Here is a 17,062-nt window from a genome sequence, read left to right as displayed (position 1 = left end):
ATAGGTCCTCTTGGTAGCCAAATCTATGATGACGCTATTAAATATATATTCCCACTGGCCACACCCAGGGTCTTATTTATGACAAATTAAAATCGAATGATACATTCTATCATGTGACCGTTATTCACGGGACAAAATGGCAAAATATGAGGAAAGGAGAGAATAAATGGGATAGGTTGAATTCCCTACACCGTAAGCCTCATCAACACCGACTGAACACGCACGGGCGACAAAAGCGTTAGTCGTGTTCACGGAGGGAGAAGACCATCGGAATGGTAGGCGGTGCCGCAAAAGATCCATGGAGGATCGCCCACGCGACGCCCTCCGCAAAAAGAAAAAAACACAAGCGACCAGCAATAGGCTCCTCCGAATGGCAATAACGTGTGGTCCGCGGGTGTGGCGCCCGAACGTGAATGGGATCTTGTTAAACAAACATCACCCTGAAAATAATTTTTTATCTCCCAATTCCCATTCTTTTCCCGGGATCATTATAACTCCGCCATCTTTCCTTCCCGTCCCAACGAGGGCTTGTTCCCTGATTGAGAAGAAGCGTGGGATAGCCTTTAGCCTTGCTCTTCCCCCTTCCCTCCCCTCCTTCCTCAATCCCTCCCTCCCCTGTCAGTACCTAAGGCTCGGTATCGCCCACGCGTCGGTAAGCTTTCCCTACCCACTCGAAAACACAACGTACATATCGCGAGCACCCTCTAATCGAACACCCTTCCCTCCTCCTCACCCGACCACGCTTACTTCCAGTCTTGCACCTCCTCCAGACTCCTCTGCCGACCGAACCTCCCACCCATCATCCCCCAAGTGCCCGCTCGCCTCAATATGCCTTATGCTAGTTACTACGTCACCTTCTCGTAATCCTTGAACTATGACTAGATCGTAAATGACTCCACCCGAATGCTGGCCGATTCTGCTTTAGTTTTATTGACTCCGTGAAACCGATGAGCTTGCCTAGTTGTTTGCGCAAGAACGAATTCTAACAGAATCCGTCGATACTGCGATTAAACCAGAATGACTGATCCCTTTTTTCAAACTTGTTTCTTATCAATTACAATGATGTAATAACCTTAACTCTGCAGCGAATATCAACCATCAAAGTTTTACCAAGGGCGAATCGAGATAGTATTTTGAAGATAGGGTGCAATAGATGCTGCGCATGCGTGCCAGTGCCTGCGCACATCACATATCCGAATTAGATCGCGTGGAGCTAGTGGGAGCAATATTTTTAATACGTTTTTATAATAAAATTAGAAGCGCACCAAAATTTTTAAAACTAAGAAAGAAAAACAAAAGAACTAAGCTCGGTGTCATTTACGTAGCCGAAGGTTTATTTGCAGACTCAATCAATTACACAAATTGAAAGGTCCTTCAGTGATGATGCCCGAAATGTATAAATGGCCCCATCGAACTACTGTATGAGAGATCATGACAATAACATTACAGGGATCAAGTGTCGAAACGTAAATTTAAAATGTAATTATAGCAAGAACAATAAAGGATCAAAATAGCTGTAAACAATCACCCTCGGTGGAAAAAAGTATTTTACATTTTTTATTTCAAGCTGGGTCTGTTGTCATTTTTTTCATCCAACTTTAGTTTATTGTCCTTCTTGTGACAAACAACTTGCTTCTTATGCGTAGAAAGTTATATCAAATTTAGAAATCGTACTTCATGTAGCTGTAGTCACCACATTTTCCAGTATTAAAATTATTTCATACATCAATATATTTAAACTGAAAATTTGAAAAAGTTATTTTTTCATGTCGACCATCATTGTAAGCCATTATTTTACATACATTGGTAACTGACTATGAATTACCTCCTAACATACACTCTAACGTTGATTTGCACCGTACCATGTAGATGTGTATAACACATTTGTTTATAAACTAATAAATGCGTTTGATTTTCTTATTTCTTCGAGTGAATGATATAATTGAATGGTTGAATGATTATTACCGGGGTTGAATTAAAAAAAAAGATGACATGTTTCAAAGCGAGCCATCAACTACGTAATTTATCAAAAAAATGCCCGTTGTTTTAATTCGAACAAAACTGCGTTTATCATTGTTTGGAAAAATAACTCAAACAACACATTTAATCATCCATTATGGAGAGGATATAAGCAACGTCCTCATGATTCCCAGAACTGCCACTGAGTATCATAGCATCAGGATGGAGCTTTAGTGTAAATGAGTATTTCCTCTTCGGTTGATATGGATTGAATACAGTTCATATTCAATTATACTTGGCTGACATTAAAGTTAAAGAGACGTGGGAAACCATAAACCGAAAAAGGGAAAGGATCTAGCTCCCTACTCTGATGTGTGAATTTCGCATGCCGTCGGGTGTGTGTAATTAGGCATTAGCTTAGCTCTACCACCATCTATCGAATTGACCTTCGTATTAACTGAGGTATTGAAAGAGTACATCCTGATACTTGTATGCATTCAAAAGACATGAAGCATTATGATACTACGGACATGATTCTCGGTGACCCAAGGTTTGGAAACTTTTCGGCCTGCCTTCAATGAGTGTTAAGGGTAACGTGTATTAGGGCTATGCTACTACAATGATAAAATCGGAAAATCGAATTTCAACCGCCAGGTGCCACGAAGTTGAATTTTTCATGGCATTTCTTGTCCCCCATATCATCGATCATCTATTGAAGTGAACCCTGATAAGCCCAGTTATTTAAGAAGCTAAAAACGTCATAATACTATATATATATATATATATATATATATATATATATATATATATATATATATATATATATATAGAGAGAGAGAGAGAGAGAGAGAGAGAGATTAATGATCACTGGGTGTGAGCTTTTTTTCTAAAATTGAAGCCACTTTCGAGAAAAATTTCGACAAAAAGTAAAGAATTTATTTTAGGTATACTAAAATACTGAACATGTGAAGAAGATTTTAGTTGAGAAGAGTGGAACAAAACTCGACTTCAATCAACTTTTCACAATTTTCTTCACATATTTTCCAGCGAATTCCAAACATTCTGGAGGCGTAGGGTAGGAGATATGAAGTAAATAAGGAGGAAGTCTTCCCATTCCACCAAAATACTCCCTCCACCACGGAAATTGTGATGCTAAAAGAACTCAAAATACCAAGAAACACACCGCACACTTGAAGCGACGAAAAAAAACACGAGGAATTTTAATTTAGTGTACTGCCAGCTTTTATTGCAATTCTTATGAAAAACATTAAATCATCCTTCCCATAGAAACAATCTTTAATAAAATTTAACGCAGAAGAAACAATAGGGTTCCGAATATTAAAAGGAATAATCCTTTCACCTTGGGCAGCACATTTAATTTTTAGCCGCCCTATTGCCTCCGCAGCATCATTCTCGGACCTATGACCTTCACATTTTATTTAGGGACACCCTTTGCAAATTTAATGCAGGAACACGTTTTTCTGGACGAATGAATTTTGAAAGTTAAAAGGAAAGCTCATTCCGATAACACTTTAAATCGCGGCCACGCTGTGTGTATGGTGGGTCGAATCTGAAGCTCCGTGCGAAGCGAGAGTCAAGTGCGCGCACGTTAGGCCAACCTAAGACCTTGCTTTAATTATTCCGTTAATGAAACTTCATCGAGAAAGATAAACATGGCTTTGAGTGTTAATGCATATTGTAGTAGGTCAATGCCGCGTACTCATTGGAGGGAGAGTGCAAGAAGTTCTTTCTATCTCTCTCTCCCTCTCTCGTCTCTCTCCATTTATTCAGTTATCCGCTTCCCAGTGGCCAATGCACACAATTACAAAAAAATGCTCTCACTTATGAATGGAGTGCAATCATGTAAATCTACTGGGCATAAAGGTCCCTCTCCCCAGGTAACCCGTTTATTATTTACACCAAGGGTCCTTTTTCCTGTTTCCTTTTACCCCCCAATTCACTTTGCAAGAATTCGTAATTCCTACATGAATTCTTCCTCCAAACATCTTTGTGTGTTTCTCTTTGTTTCATATACAAAGCTGGAACACTTTCATTAAAAAAAACTTATTTTTGACCCTTATAAAGGATTTCAGTTTTGGTGGAATAAGCTAAATTAGGAATGTGTGCATCATTAATTGAATGCTAACCCTTACTTAAAGATTCCATGTGTACCTCTCTCGCTATCGCACGTATAAGTGAAGAAAAAAATACCATAACAAATCCTCTTAAAAGTCTTAGAAGAAGACGATGCCTATCCCTGATTTACCCAATGTGACCTATGTTCTCTATTGACTGACGAGAAATTTTTAACCTACGTATGAAAACAAGTACTACGAGATGTGTGTTCTTTAAGTCTTAATATAAGACGAATTGAGATTTCACAAACACTTTTGACAAACATAATCATGAAAACTAGTCTGCACACGTGCTTTGCTTCGGCTTAAATAATACTTCCCAATAAGTCAGCAAATATATTTTCGCTGTGTATACTCCCAGTTGTGAGTACGGCTAACAAAATGTTTTAACCTAATTATATAAGAGTTCATACATAGATGCTATGCATATACATACATACATATATATATATATATATATATATATATATATATATATATATGTATATATATTTATGCATATATGTATTCCCCATCTGCATCCATAACATTGATCGGGATCTATCTACGAGTAAAAAACATGGAATGAAAGCCATTTTTCCAACGCGAACGTGGTGAGCTTAATGAATTATGGGCTCGTTATCGACACGACGCCTCGCGTTAGTACGAGCATGTTTTGCAAACGAATTTCGATATTTAATTAGGAGAGTGTTCGAAAATATTGTAATTACCTATGAAGTAATAAGTTAATGGCGCAAGACGGCAGAGCATGACAACCTTTGCTCATAATATTGTGACATCCTGAATGCACGAGGGCGAGTCAAGTGAAAACCACAAAATAATGGGTTAAAATATCGAAAAGTCGGGCCACTGCCATGTTAGTTCGTAACAGGAATAGCCATGGTTTTAAGAGTCACCCGCAATTGACAGCACGATGACATAAATATAGGGGGTGAAAACAGTCAAATTATGGTGGCACATAATGAAACATGTATCCCAGAGGATCGGAGTTCTTTCATTTGTTTATGGAATGGTTTAAAGGCGAAACATATCGACATTCATCGAAGAATGAATCAGAGTGGCAATGCGCTTATGCCACTCCACCAGCGATGACTACGGACTTCCCCCAACAGCATTACTTCTGTAACATCTTTCCCTCCACCAGTTAAAGCAGCGCAAATGAGATCAGTTGTCGGTCGCCTCGTCAAAATTACTACTACTACCAGGTAAAGCACACCGAATAGTGACGCCAGAGGCTTTGGCCGCAGTTATATGTAATCGTGGTTGTTCTAGACCTATCCGCGAACTCCCAAGTTGCTGAAATACTTTTAATTCACCGCAAGATAATGATAGAAGTGACACTCTTTTCTATTTAAGATATTACGAAATCAAAAATGTTCAAGTTTTAAGGTTTTCCTTTGACCATCCCCTAGATTTTAAAAACAATTAAAACCATTTTAATTACGGAAACTATGTCGTCATAGGCAAACACAGCAACGCTTCTTCTTTTCTCATAAAATATAGCATATGGAACATTGATCCACTACGACCCAAGTGTCTTTGCTCATCGGCGTTCCTCTCCTTTTCTCAGTTGATCCATCTCCAAACATAATTTCCTTTAATGACATACATCACTCTTCCCTCCCCCACCACTACTGCATCCAACCACCCACTCCTAACCCCCACCCACCTCCAACAACCTCCGGAACATGCCCATGCCTCCCTCACTTGACCTTCTTATTATATCTTTGATTAAGTTCCACTCTCCTTCCTCTCCAACTATTATTAGAATTTGCTCACCCGGGTTATTCCGTCGGGAGAGGTGGCGTGAGGGATGAGGAGAATCGGGGGCGAAAGAAGAAAAATCTCCCCCTCACCCGGTTCACTAGCACCTCTTATTCGTACTTATCAGTCTTTCTGCAGGCTCGCTCTAAAGGGGAGGGGGGGCGTCCCTTAACATCGGACGTTCTTAAGAAAAAAGAAAAGTAGAAACGCATGCGTGCGTATTCGTGTGAGTAAAATATCGTCGGATGGATGACGCGAACGATGGGCTTTACCCAATGGCGAAGATAGAGCCGTCGGGACCTCGCAGTTATTTTCAAACCCCAGATACAAAATAATAATAATAATATTTAAAAGAACTGTAAGGGACTCAAACAAGCAATGTTACAGCCAATTCATAAACACACTTTGCTGCTGTTGCTCTCAGAGGATATGAGAAATATATAATTCTGAGGTTTGCCACATACCGCGGACAGGTTCTGGGGATCGCAAAAGGTCGCATGGGTTGAGAAGAGTTATAGTGAGAGCCCATCGCCTTGTTTATTTTCACCTCATCAGGCTTTGGCATCTGCGGGTTATGAACACAAGCTGTCGGTTCACTACTATTTCCCTAACCCATCAACCCACTTTCAAGAATTAACATTTTTTTTTCCGACCATAATTATTCTTTTCTCCTCGTTTGTCTCCGGTCGCGTGGCCATAAAGTTAACTCAAAATAACCTATCTGCATTCGATATAATAATGGACTACTTAAGGAGAGAGCACATGTTTACCCGCCCCCCCCCTCCAGGAACTTCGTCAAGCAATAATCACCTACTGAACGCGAAGGACTGGGGCGAAACGATTGATATACAAAGCCACCAGTTTCGGGGAGACGGCAGTAAGGGGGTAACCAAATGAGGTCATCTCTGGCAGCCTTTGTTTTTAGAAGTGTCGAGCCCAAGTATTTTATAGACGAGTATTTTAGGATCTAATGATATAGATATAATTCTTTTCAATTTAGTTTGGATTCAACATGATTTCTGCGGCAGGCTAATTAAGATGGAACAAAACCTTGTAATGTGAACAATTAAAATCCAGGATCGTGTAAACAGGACATTACATTTAATCCAAATATAATTTCCGAACTACATTTATTGGAGATACACTTATTAGAAATAACCAAAAGTTACCCTGATAGGTTTGACCTTACTAAATCCTTGATCCTTAAGCGACAAGTACACCAAATTAAAAGTCTTTAAAATAATTTATAACTTTACAAGGGTGGTTTATCACCCATTAAGGTGAAAAGAGTAACATGGTAAAAGAGAATAAATTATAAAATCGAATACAAGAGAGAAAAAGGGATGATTTCCTCCGAATTTTGACCAAACGTATTCAACGTATTATGAATTTTCTGATATTTTTTTTTTCAAAGTTACATAGATTTCGAGACATCTTATGCACACTAACTAAAACCAGAACTATAATATCAAAAAACTCACGCGTAAGTTCATGCATATCATATCACCAAAATTTCAGCATATTCATTCCATACGTATAATATGGGTTAGTACATAAATTCAATCCACTATCATGATGCAAAATCTAAAACTATATTAACAGAGGTTGCCCAGAGCTTATTTACAGATAGAAAAATATTTCAAGGAAAGAAAAAAAAAGCAAAAATTGAACTTAAATGGAAATTTTGGAAACCTCTCATCAATTTACCCTTGCGAGAAGAAAACTTGAACTATATAAATTTTGGAGAAGCTTGGCTAAACGAAAGAGTGTTTTGGGGTTCAAAACATGACTTGGGAGTGGTCGAAAATACAAAATAATCATCCAGGGAGAGGACATACTATAAGTATTGAGTTGACTAACGTGCGAGCACTAGGGAATTATTCAAGACTAGGAATACAAACCAAAAACGACACCCTTCAAACAACGTGGACGACGCACTCGTGAAAAAAAAACAGGAATTGGAGAAGGACGGAGAAGTAAAGACGGGGCAAGTGACACCAAAAAACAAAGGCCATTCCGCCGCCGATTGGGAAGGTCTTTTTTCAAACTAGAAAAAACATTGAGGTGAACAAATAAAACCTTGGATAGACCGTTAAGGGGACAAGTGTTAACACAGAACGGGAGGCATCACAACACGATTAATAGTCACTGTCAAAATTTCGCTGTTACGAAACGTCGCCCGCACTGACGACCGCAATCTAGAATGCTGATGATTATGAAGGAGTAAAAATTTAATAAAAGAGAAATTCAGGATATCACTCAATGCGCAAAATTGAGTAAATAAATCGCAGCAGTAAAATAGTATTCCAGAATTTGCGTCTTTCACATAGTACATCACTTTGGTATTGAGTCTTTGGGACACCCCCTAGAGACTGTGAAGGAGGAACTGAAAACAATCACTTCGATTCATGAGAAATACGGTATATTATTAACTAAACTTAATTCAAGTACGCCCTCATTTTGCCTCGAAACATTAGCCTAGCATTTAGTTACATTCTTCGAAAGAGCAATAGAGGTATGCTTCAGAATGATAGAATACTTCATTGATATAGAGCACCTTATCATCAGGTGCATGAAAGCCGAATTATTTTCCGACATGATCATCTATAAGAGAAAAATAAATAGCCCTGGTCGTAATATTCTAGATTGCGGTGGCGCTATAATTGTATTAATATTGCGCGTAGGCGACATTTTGACACGGCGGCAAGTTGACGTGATCTCCATGATGTGATTTCCAGATTTAAAAAAAACCTATCTACGGATTGCCATTCCCATCCCTTACCCAGAAGGCCTCCTTGTTGGACGGCGTGGGAGCGTCTCCCTTCTCAGTGGTATCGCGCCAGGTGTCCCTCCCCTCCCGAATCGGCCCGACCTCCCCATTCGTCCCCTCGGCTGCCGCCTGCGGTGCCGGAGCCGGCGGCAAGACTGCAACCTCTTCCCTCGGGTTCGAAGGGGACCGCGACGACCTCGGCCTCTCGACCCTGATCCTCACCTCCCCGGGGTCCTCCTTGTCCGGGGGTAGAGGAGGGGGCTGGAAGGGGGGCGGAGGTGGGATTTCGATTTCCCCCTCCCCCGCGACCACCACCACAACCTTCTGGTGGCGGGCGCCTTCCCGCTTGGCTCCGTCGTCGCTGGTGGCTTCCCCTATTCGCGGAGACCCCCGCGCCCCCCCGTCCACCTCTTCGCCATCTCCTCCCTCCCCCCCGCTCACACCCTTCCCCACCCTTCCCACCGGCGGCAGCACCACGTCACTCCTCCGGCTCTCCCTCTCCACGTCAACAACGTCATCCGCCCAGGATACCTCCTTCCCCGACCTCCCAGTAGTACTCGACTTCCCTTTGTGCGCCCCGCCATTCGCAACTTCGGAGGTGGCGCGGGCCCCCAGGCATTCGGGTAGGCACGCGCCACCGCCCTCCACCTCCAGCTGTCTGACTCCGGGCGCCAGCCGGGCGGGGTCTTCCCGGACCACACTCGAGGCATCCGCCTCTCCACCCAATCCGTCCCGATCCCCCCTTCCCTCGGCTATCTCCGAAACCTGGAACCCCGATTCCAACCTCACGGCACCTTCAGCCTCATGCTGCGGTCTCCCATTGTGAATCCCCACCCTAACCAGTTTCCGAGACGCAGACGGACCCACTGAATTCGGGAGGTCCTCGAGCGTGGACCGCCTGGCGCTCAGGACCTCGGGGCTTATGGGAGGTATCCTGGTGAGCGGAGACTTTACGACCCTTGCGACTAAATCTTCAGCATATTCGAAACGGTCGACGTCGTCACAGGAGACGACGACGACCGCAGCGTCATCGTCGATCGACGCGACCCGGGGAGACTCCGGCACCCCAGCGCCGGAGTCCGGTCCTTTGGGTTTGGCAACGCCTCGCGTGGACGGACTCAGGTCGGGCGGCAGATCGGGAGTGGAGGGCGGCGGAGGAGAAGGGGGTGGCGGCGGGGTCAAATCGGGGTCAACGCATCCATCCTGTACCGGTTTCGTAACGCGGACGAACTCTGGCCCGAACGGAGGGATCCTGGGCACCTGAGACTTGACCATGGGCACTTTCGGAGAAGGTCCTCGCTCCGCCACTTCTTGTCGACTTTCCTCCACTTCCTCCTTCTCCTTCAGTGTTGGGAACACGGGGTCGGCCGATACTTTCCTCCCTACGGCAGCTACCTTTGAGTCCTCGCCACGTCCTCCACTTCCGGTATCTCCAGGAACCACCGTTTCATTCGGAGTCGCGCCTGTCGCCGCTTTGCCTCCACCCAGTGATCTATTTGACCACACTTTGTCGGCGACCCCTCTCACTAGCTCTCCGACCAGGGATCTCCTGTTCCGCGGAACCGGACCTTGTTCTGAACTGCTCGCCAAAGGGCATCTGGCAGCTCTACGTTCCTTGCTCCAGATGGGCAAGTAAGCTCTCCGCAACCTTACGATGAAAGCAGCCACCTCAACGACTCCGATGGCAAAGAAGAGTACAGACAGAACTTGACCCATTTTTCTCCGAATTGGAAGAACAAACCCACCGGGAAAATTACAGATGATGAATAACCACACTTACTGAAAATTAGCACGGCCGACAAGTGTTCGCTAAAAAGAATTCCTATATAAAGGGTGTATGAACTAAAGAGGAATGTACCACTTTCAGTTGAACAACCGAGTGAGGGCCAGGATTAAATTGAAGAAAACTTTAATTTCTCCTGAGATTTCCAAATCAAAGCTTTACATCAAATGAATCATCAAAAAATATTATCAACGATTAAAAATAAACAGCCTTCAAAGATAGAAATGGATTTTTTGCAAATTAAGAGAAAAATTTATTGATTAGAGTAATCCACAGACAATATTCTACAATGGGTTACAAAGTAATTCAAGAAAGTAATTCAAGAGACTAACGAAGGCGTATAGGCACAGTATGAAAATATTTTCAATTAAGATTTAAGCCCGGATAATAAAAAAAAATCAACGCAAACATCATTCTCTCAAAGATATAAGCATAAACAGAAATTATTTGAGAAGTAAAAACTGAAGTTAAACCTTGGAATATATTTCAGGCCAAGCAAACACTTCTTTACAAGTACGACTGAATTACACCAGCGCAAATTTGACAGTGATTGAGAAGGCCTTCTCTCGCATAATTCTATAAAGGATAAAAAAACTAAAGAGCCAAGTTTCGTTTAAGCGCAAGCAGCACTTTTATCGCACATTATAATTCGCTATCATTTTCGTTTCGCATAAAAAATAACACTTCGAGCAAAAAAAAAAACACGTTTCCCACCTCAAGAATTCTTCGCGGAAGTTTGGCTTAACTTTGGACCCTCCCGTTCCCCAGCTTCTCCCACCCCCCTTAAGCTACCTGAAGGCAGGAGCACAAACACAAGCCTTTACCCCCACCCTTCTTTTTTCTTCCATATATATATACTCGTATATATATATATATATATAAATAAACACAAACACGCGCAAAATGGCCGAAAGGACGTTCACACGCGCACACACTCAAAAAAGACACAAGCCGGTAGATAACACGTCGACCGAGAAATGACTCCTCGACTTGGGTGCAGGTGAGAAGGCTTTTCTGTGGCACGGAGGAAGAAAGCCGATCGAAAAGGGAAGATGCGGACGGACACTCAAAAGCGTTAGCGGGAGACTATGCCGGGAGCAAGCGGCGAAACTAACCTTCCTTTCAGCCACGATCCCCCCCGGGGAAGGGGGCGTGCGGTAACAGAGAGAGAGAGAGAGAGAAAGAGGGGCGGATGTGAGGCGGGGGAGAAGGGAAATGTTACAGGAGAGAACCTATAGGGAGGGATGACAAACACGAGGAAAGGGGGGAGGGAACGGGAAGAATAGATTACGTTATCCGAAGGGGACAGCGATAGACCCAAAAACACACAACCCCTTTAAGACCTAGGCACACGTAAGAAAGGCGAGCGTTCCGCTCCTGCGCCAGATGGGCGCATTCTTATGAGTCCACATTGTCGGGGGGCCGAAATCGTTCGAGCAATGCGACAGAGGGCGACCGATTAAAGGAGTCCACACGGAGCGAAGCCCGGTGCGCTGGGAGGGGAATGGATATAGGAGGGAGAGCGGTGAACGAGATGGTGGAGCCAAGGGATAGTGGCGATGAGAGATGCCATCGAATTCTTATCCCCCCCCCCCACGTCCCAACTCCCTCCACTCACGGATTCCTACACTCAGTGTGTCAAAGTCATGGTAACCAACTGCCCGGATTGAGTTGTTTTCCTCGGACCTACCGTTTGATAAATCACTTCTGCAGCGGTTGCCTTCCCACCACCTATGCATCAGTTCTTGGATATGACTCCTATCTTGATTAAAATATTATTATTATAAATAAAAGTCGTAGTAGTATTAATTACTAGTAGCGTGCTGGCTTAAAATAGGTTCATGATGGACTCTGGTGTTGGGATCTACTGCTGTACTTGTAAGCCTTTACTAATAGGTGTTTGACACAAACTATCCTTAAACGCCATGCTCGTATATTTTACAGTATCTCATTTTTTAACTGTTGATACTTTCGGCCTCTCTTAACAACATCCACAATATTTATTCTTTTCCTCCCTCCTCGTCGATTTTCCGAAATTCTCCGTTTTCTATCAATTCAATCTATTGCCGTCTTCAGCATCCCATTGCCTCTCAGTAGCTCTGCATCCACTTGTCCTTTCTTATTCGAATCAACAGCTTTCTCTCTTCCCTGAATTTGTCTATAACTTCATCGTTGGTTTTTATTTCCATCATATTTATTATTTCCATTTTTTCCCGACAAAATATACGCTTATCCTCCCGCTTCGAAGACCAAGTCCCTGAAGGACATAAAAGTACGCTCGTTATTAAAAATGAACAAATTTTGCACACGAGATTTTAAGATTTGTTTATGAATGGGACTGAATTCTAACCGCAAAACAAATTTGTCGAGGAGGACTTACTCTTGCATGAAACGATTGACTTTTAATTATCGTGTCAAAATTGGATTCCAAGAAAATATTATAGCCATTGCAAGAGTTGAAACAGCTTATCTAACATTAATAAAATACTCGTAGATTCGTTCTCTCGGCATTATGTTTCCATATTTCGCCAAGTTTCGCTTACAGTGTTCCGTTCACATAGTCGCGGTATCTGAATTCTTATGCATGGACCAAAACTTGGTTGCAGCCATTCAAATTCCCGTCCATCTAAGCTCCTTGGGAACTGCTAATTACTTCCGAACCAAACATGAGAAAAGAAAAAAAAAACGGCAAGTCGACATATTACGAGAGATCACCGCCGTCTCTGCTCGCTCGTCGTTGGAGATACCAGATAACACTTGACCCGAAACCTTTCAAAGAGCAAGGGGTTACCAATTGGCAACTCCCCAGGCTTGGAATACTAGTCTCATTCGAGTAAAATACGTGTCGCAAAACGAAGATTTCAGGGAATGAAGAAAAAGAGGGGCATAGTGTTACGAAATTAGAGCGGCACTGGGAACAGGATTCGATCCAAAGGTACGTTAATCCGGCGAATGTGATTTTGGCAGCTATATTTTGGCTCGGACGTATCTCCTCGTTACGATTATTTGCTTATGAAACAACTGGCAGAAAACTTACAGCGAAAATAGACGAGGAATATATGGTAAATTTTGATGACTATCAAAACTTAATCGCACTAATTGGTGCAACAGAGAAATGCAAAAAAGTGGTGCAAAACAAATGGGGCAACAGAGAAATGACGCAATACAATCGCATAAATTAACCTAAACAGTAATTTAATTGGCGACTTGAATGAATGCACTCATGTATGTCAACAGTCACGCCATTTTTAAGAGCGCCATATACTCAACACTAATGCACCCAAAGTTCGGCTCGATATGCGAGGTAAGGGCTCACATCTTACCGAGCCCAACTGTGAGCGAAAATCACACTTAGGCTGGGGTTGATATGAGCACCTTCTTCCCCTGTGCCTCACGTGTTTTTCCGAGTAGGTCCTGACTACAAATCACGCAGCTTGTGTGAAAGCTGAGGGCGTTCACAACCGTCACCAAGGATCGAAATCGTGCTCAGCGCTCTAACACACGTGACTGTCACACCATTTTTTTAAAGAGAAATATTCACTGAAATTACCCGAGAAACAAATACAAAAACTTTAACTCGGGTACGTCAATAACAAGAGTTATAATTAGAAGACTTCCGAGATCGCTCGAGAATGATTCCTATCGGAGAGGTGCAACTGTGAGGAGTAAATTTAAAATACAACTAACACATTACGATGAGAAGGATTGTGCACTCGTAGACACAAAAATGTTAGGAGAGAATATTGTGAAAAAAAGGAGTCAAAACTTGGAATTGTAATTACTGTTTCCTTTCCATTCACAATTTTAAGCGATTTGAACAGTGCACCGTCTTTTGTGCTAAAAATATATGCTTGTCAGCCAAAGAAGATGAAATTAAAATTTTTAAATTAAATAAAAAATTTCAGAGCCTGCTTATGAAAAACTGCCGGAAAAACCAGATAATTTGCGATTCTTCGCATCGCCAGAAAAATAATGCCTACCTTGGATAGTTGATATTTTAAAGGTTATCACCCACAGTCCTTGAACGTAATTAGCCAGAAGTAATTACAAATTAAAAACAACAGATCCCAGAAATTATTATTGAGAATTATTTAATGGTCAAGGTAGGCTTTTGATGCATTCAATACCTAAGCATTGTCATATTTCTGAGCTCCACCGAACAGGACATAATACAACTAATTTTAAAACTGTATTTTTATTAGCCACTATTCAAATCCAAATCCTTCCTGCTTCCCTTTATTTTGTCCAAAATGTTCTTTTTTTGATCTATATCTCGTATATCCAACAATTTACCATCTACCACAGTCTTCAACACTCCATTGCAGCTAAATAAAACACCCTGAGCAGACTTTTCCTGCCTTATTTGAGTTTGTACCAGCAACCCCCTCACCTCCCCCCATAATGAAAAGGACTTCCTCGGTTGTTTTTCTTTACATTTCCCTTTTACCGCACTTTTACACAGCCACATCTAATGAGAATACAATCTAACTTTACGCTATTGACCTAACTAACCAAATAATGTTTCTATATTATTCGTCTAATTCTAATAATCTACTAATTATCCGTCTCCACTTGCTGATTACAAATATGTTCATAAACTTTTACTTTTGCAAACTCGTGCAAACATGGTGACAAAGTGAAACAAAAATAATACTAATGGGGTAACCCCACCCTGCGGTGAATAGCTCTTCCGTAATTTTGAGGCGGTGAGATTTCAAGTTGACGAACGTGAAACTTGGCACGGGCATCCTTTATGCACATGCTTTAGTCAATGTGTCACGATCTCAGTTTTACCACTCTGTTGAACACGAAAGAGAGCGCAGCCACCACACCGCTTTTTCAGTCAATATTTTAAACACATAGTCTATGTCATGGCAGAGGAATTTAAACCTTAAGAAAGACCTTTCATTCCAGAATGTTGACTGGTTATACTATTAAGACGCGGCAGATTCCGGAACAATTTTAAAAATACGAATTACTATATCACCACACCGTAGGTAGAGCAGTATACACCGGAAGTATTACCGCACAAAATTCATTAGCTGAGTGTTATAAATAAAAAAGGAAACTGATTACGCGAAATTGGAATTATTGAGACATAAACAGGAAATTTCCTAGCAGAAAAAATAGATCTACGAATTGGCGGTCCTAAACTCGTGCTAGTTATTAAGAAAGACGATTTCACTATTAATAATAATGCTTCGACTGCATTATCATAAGCCGAACACCACTGAAATTGTTTCAACAGCATTTTAAAGCCGCTGCTCATAAATCAATCTCAAAATAAACATTTTTCATGGCAGTTCCTTTGACGGGACACCAAAATACTCAAGTGCTAACCGGTTTCAATCTCGCCGTCCTGAGGGCTTCTTGGTATTCATCTTCCCATCGTTTAACATTGTCGAGAGCGATTTCTTGTCCCATAACCTGTACACTAAGGTACTCGGGTTTGAAATTTAATGACACACTTATTTTTAAATTTGATTACAATCACTTAATTCGCCATTTTTGCTGCATGCAACGCGCAACTGCTCTTGATTCGAAAATATCAAATGAAAAACCCACGTAAATCACGATTTTCCTCCAAAAGAAAAATGTCAAAAGATCGAATAATTTGCGCTGATAAAAACTTGATTTAAGAAATTAAAATGACTTCGTGGGTCTCAGCTATCCTGGATCATTCATCCTTAATACATATACACATTTTAAGTGGCTCAGTGAGTGAGACCAAAGTATTCGCATTAAACAGACGATGGGTCTAACGGGATACATATATATACTGGACTCTGCAAATCCTACGACCCCGTTTTCAGCGTCTATAAATGCTCACCCCAGGTGTTTTCATTTCTCACACGCAACCAAAGCCAATGGGGAGCAGACAGCCAACTCCTTTCCCTCGAGGCTTTCCTTATTTTTTTTTAAGAGCCAGGGCCAACACCTCCCCTGCACAACGTGGATGTAGACGCCGAAGATAGGACCAAACGAAAGGGCACAATGAGGTCGTTACTGGCCAGTTAGCCAGCGCCCCACAAATTAAATCCAATTTCATTAATCTATCCTTTCAAGCGTGCAAATAGGTTTCATTGATAAAATAGGACTTCGGTAACAACAATAAAATGCGTTACATGTACTTACTTCATTTGATGCGCCAATTAAAGGTAAAGACGTGCCTAATGAAATAAGGATTAGACTCGTACAATTTAAAAAAATGCAGCACAACGAATTCGGAAATCATTTTATTAATGAAAGGTTTCATCAACAAAATCATTAAAGGAAAATTAATGAGAAAATATTTCTATAAGATTAAATATTTTAACTGACGCTTGTTTGAGCTATTATATGGAGTCCCAAAAATGTAACAATTGTGAGAAAGAAAGCGATCTGCGGCAAAACGTTTCGAGATATTTATATCAATGAAGATACTTCTTACGGATATAAGTAAAATCAGGAGAGGGACATGCAGCACTGATTATGCCCCGTTCCCGTAAAATGAAGTTCACAATCAAGGTGGGCACAAACGCCAGGTAAGAAACGAGACAATATGACGATAGGATCAAAATTTAAATTACCCCGAAGCCATTTTCAGCATTTTGATAATCCAGTCGTGAGAAGATCGCTTACGGATATATTGATTCGATGACAAAGAGTTCA

General features: G+C 41.7%; 1 protein-coding gene across 8 annotated transcripts in view; it reads right to left on the bottom strand.

Annotated features, from left to right (window-relative positions):
- Lmpt (four and a half LIM domains protein limpet) overlaps positions 1-17,062 on the bottom strand; it is a 946,158-nt gene that overhangs the window by 213,502 nt on the left and 715,594 nt on the right. Inside the window, exon 1 of one of the 8 annotated variants that reach the window (XM_071599526.1) lies at positions 11,527-11,622. The exons of 6 other annotated variants lie outside the window; for them this stretch is intronic. The gene's annotated coding sequence lies outside the window, so the exon portion shown is untranslated. Of the gene's footprint in view, positions 1-8,640; positions 8,714-11,526; positions 11,623-17,062 lie in introns of those variants that run through there. One more of the 8 variants, XM_071599523.1, reaches the window with a different exon arrangement.

Source organism: Hetaerina americana, unplaced genomic scaffold (genome assembly GCF_022747635.1).
Source record: "Hetaerina americana unplaced genomic scaffold, ioHetAmer1.1.p SCAF_11, whole genome shotgun sequence".
Classification (NCBI taxonomy): Eukaryota; Metazoa; Arthropoda; class Insecta; order Odonata; family Calopterygidae; genus Hetaerina; species Hetaerina americana.
The sequence above is the reverse complement of the archived record's forward strand: the minus strand, read 5'-3'. Positions and strand labels throughout refer to the sequence as shown.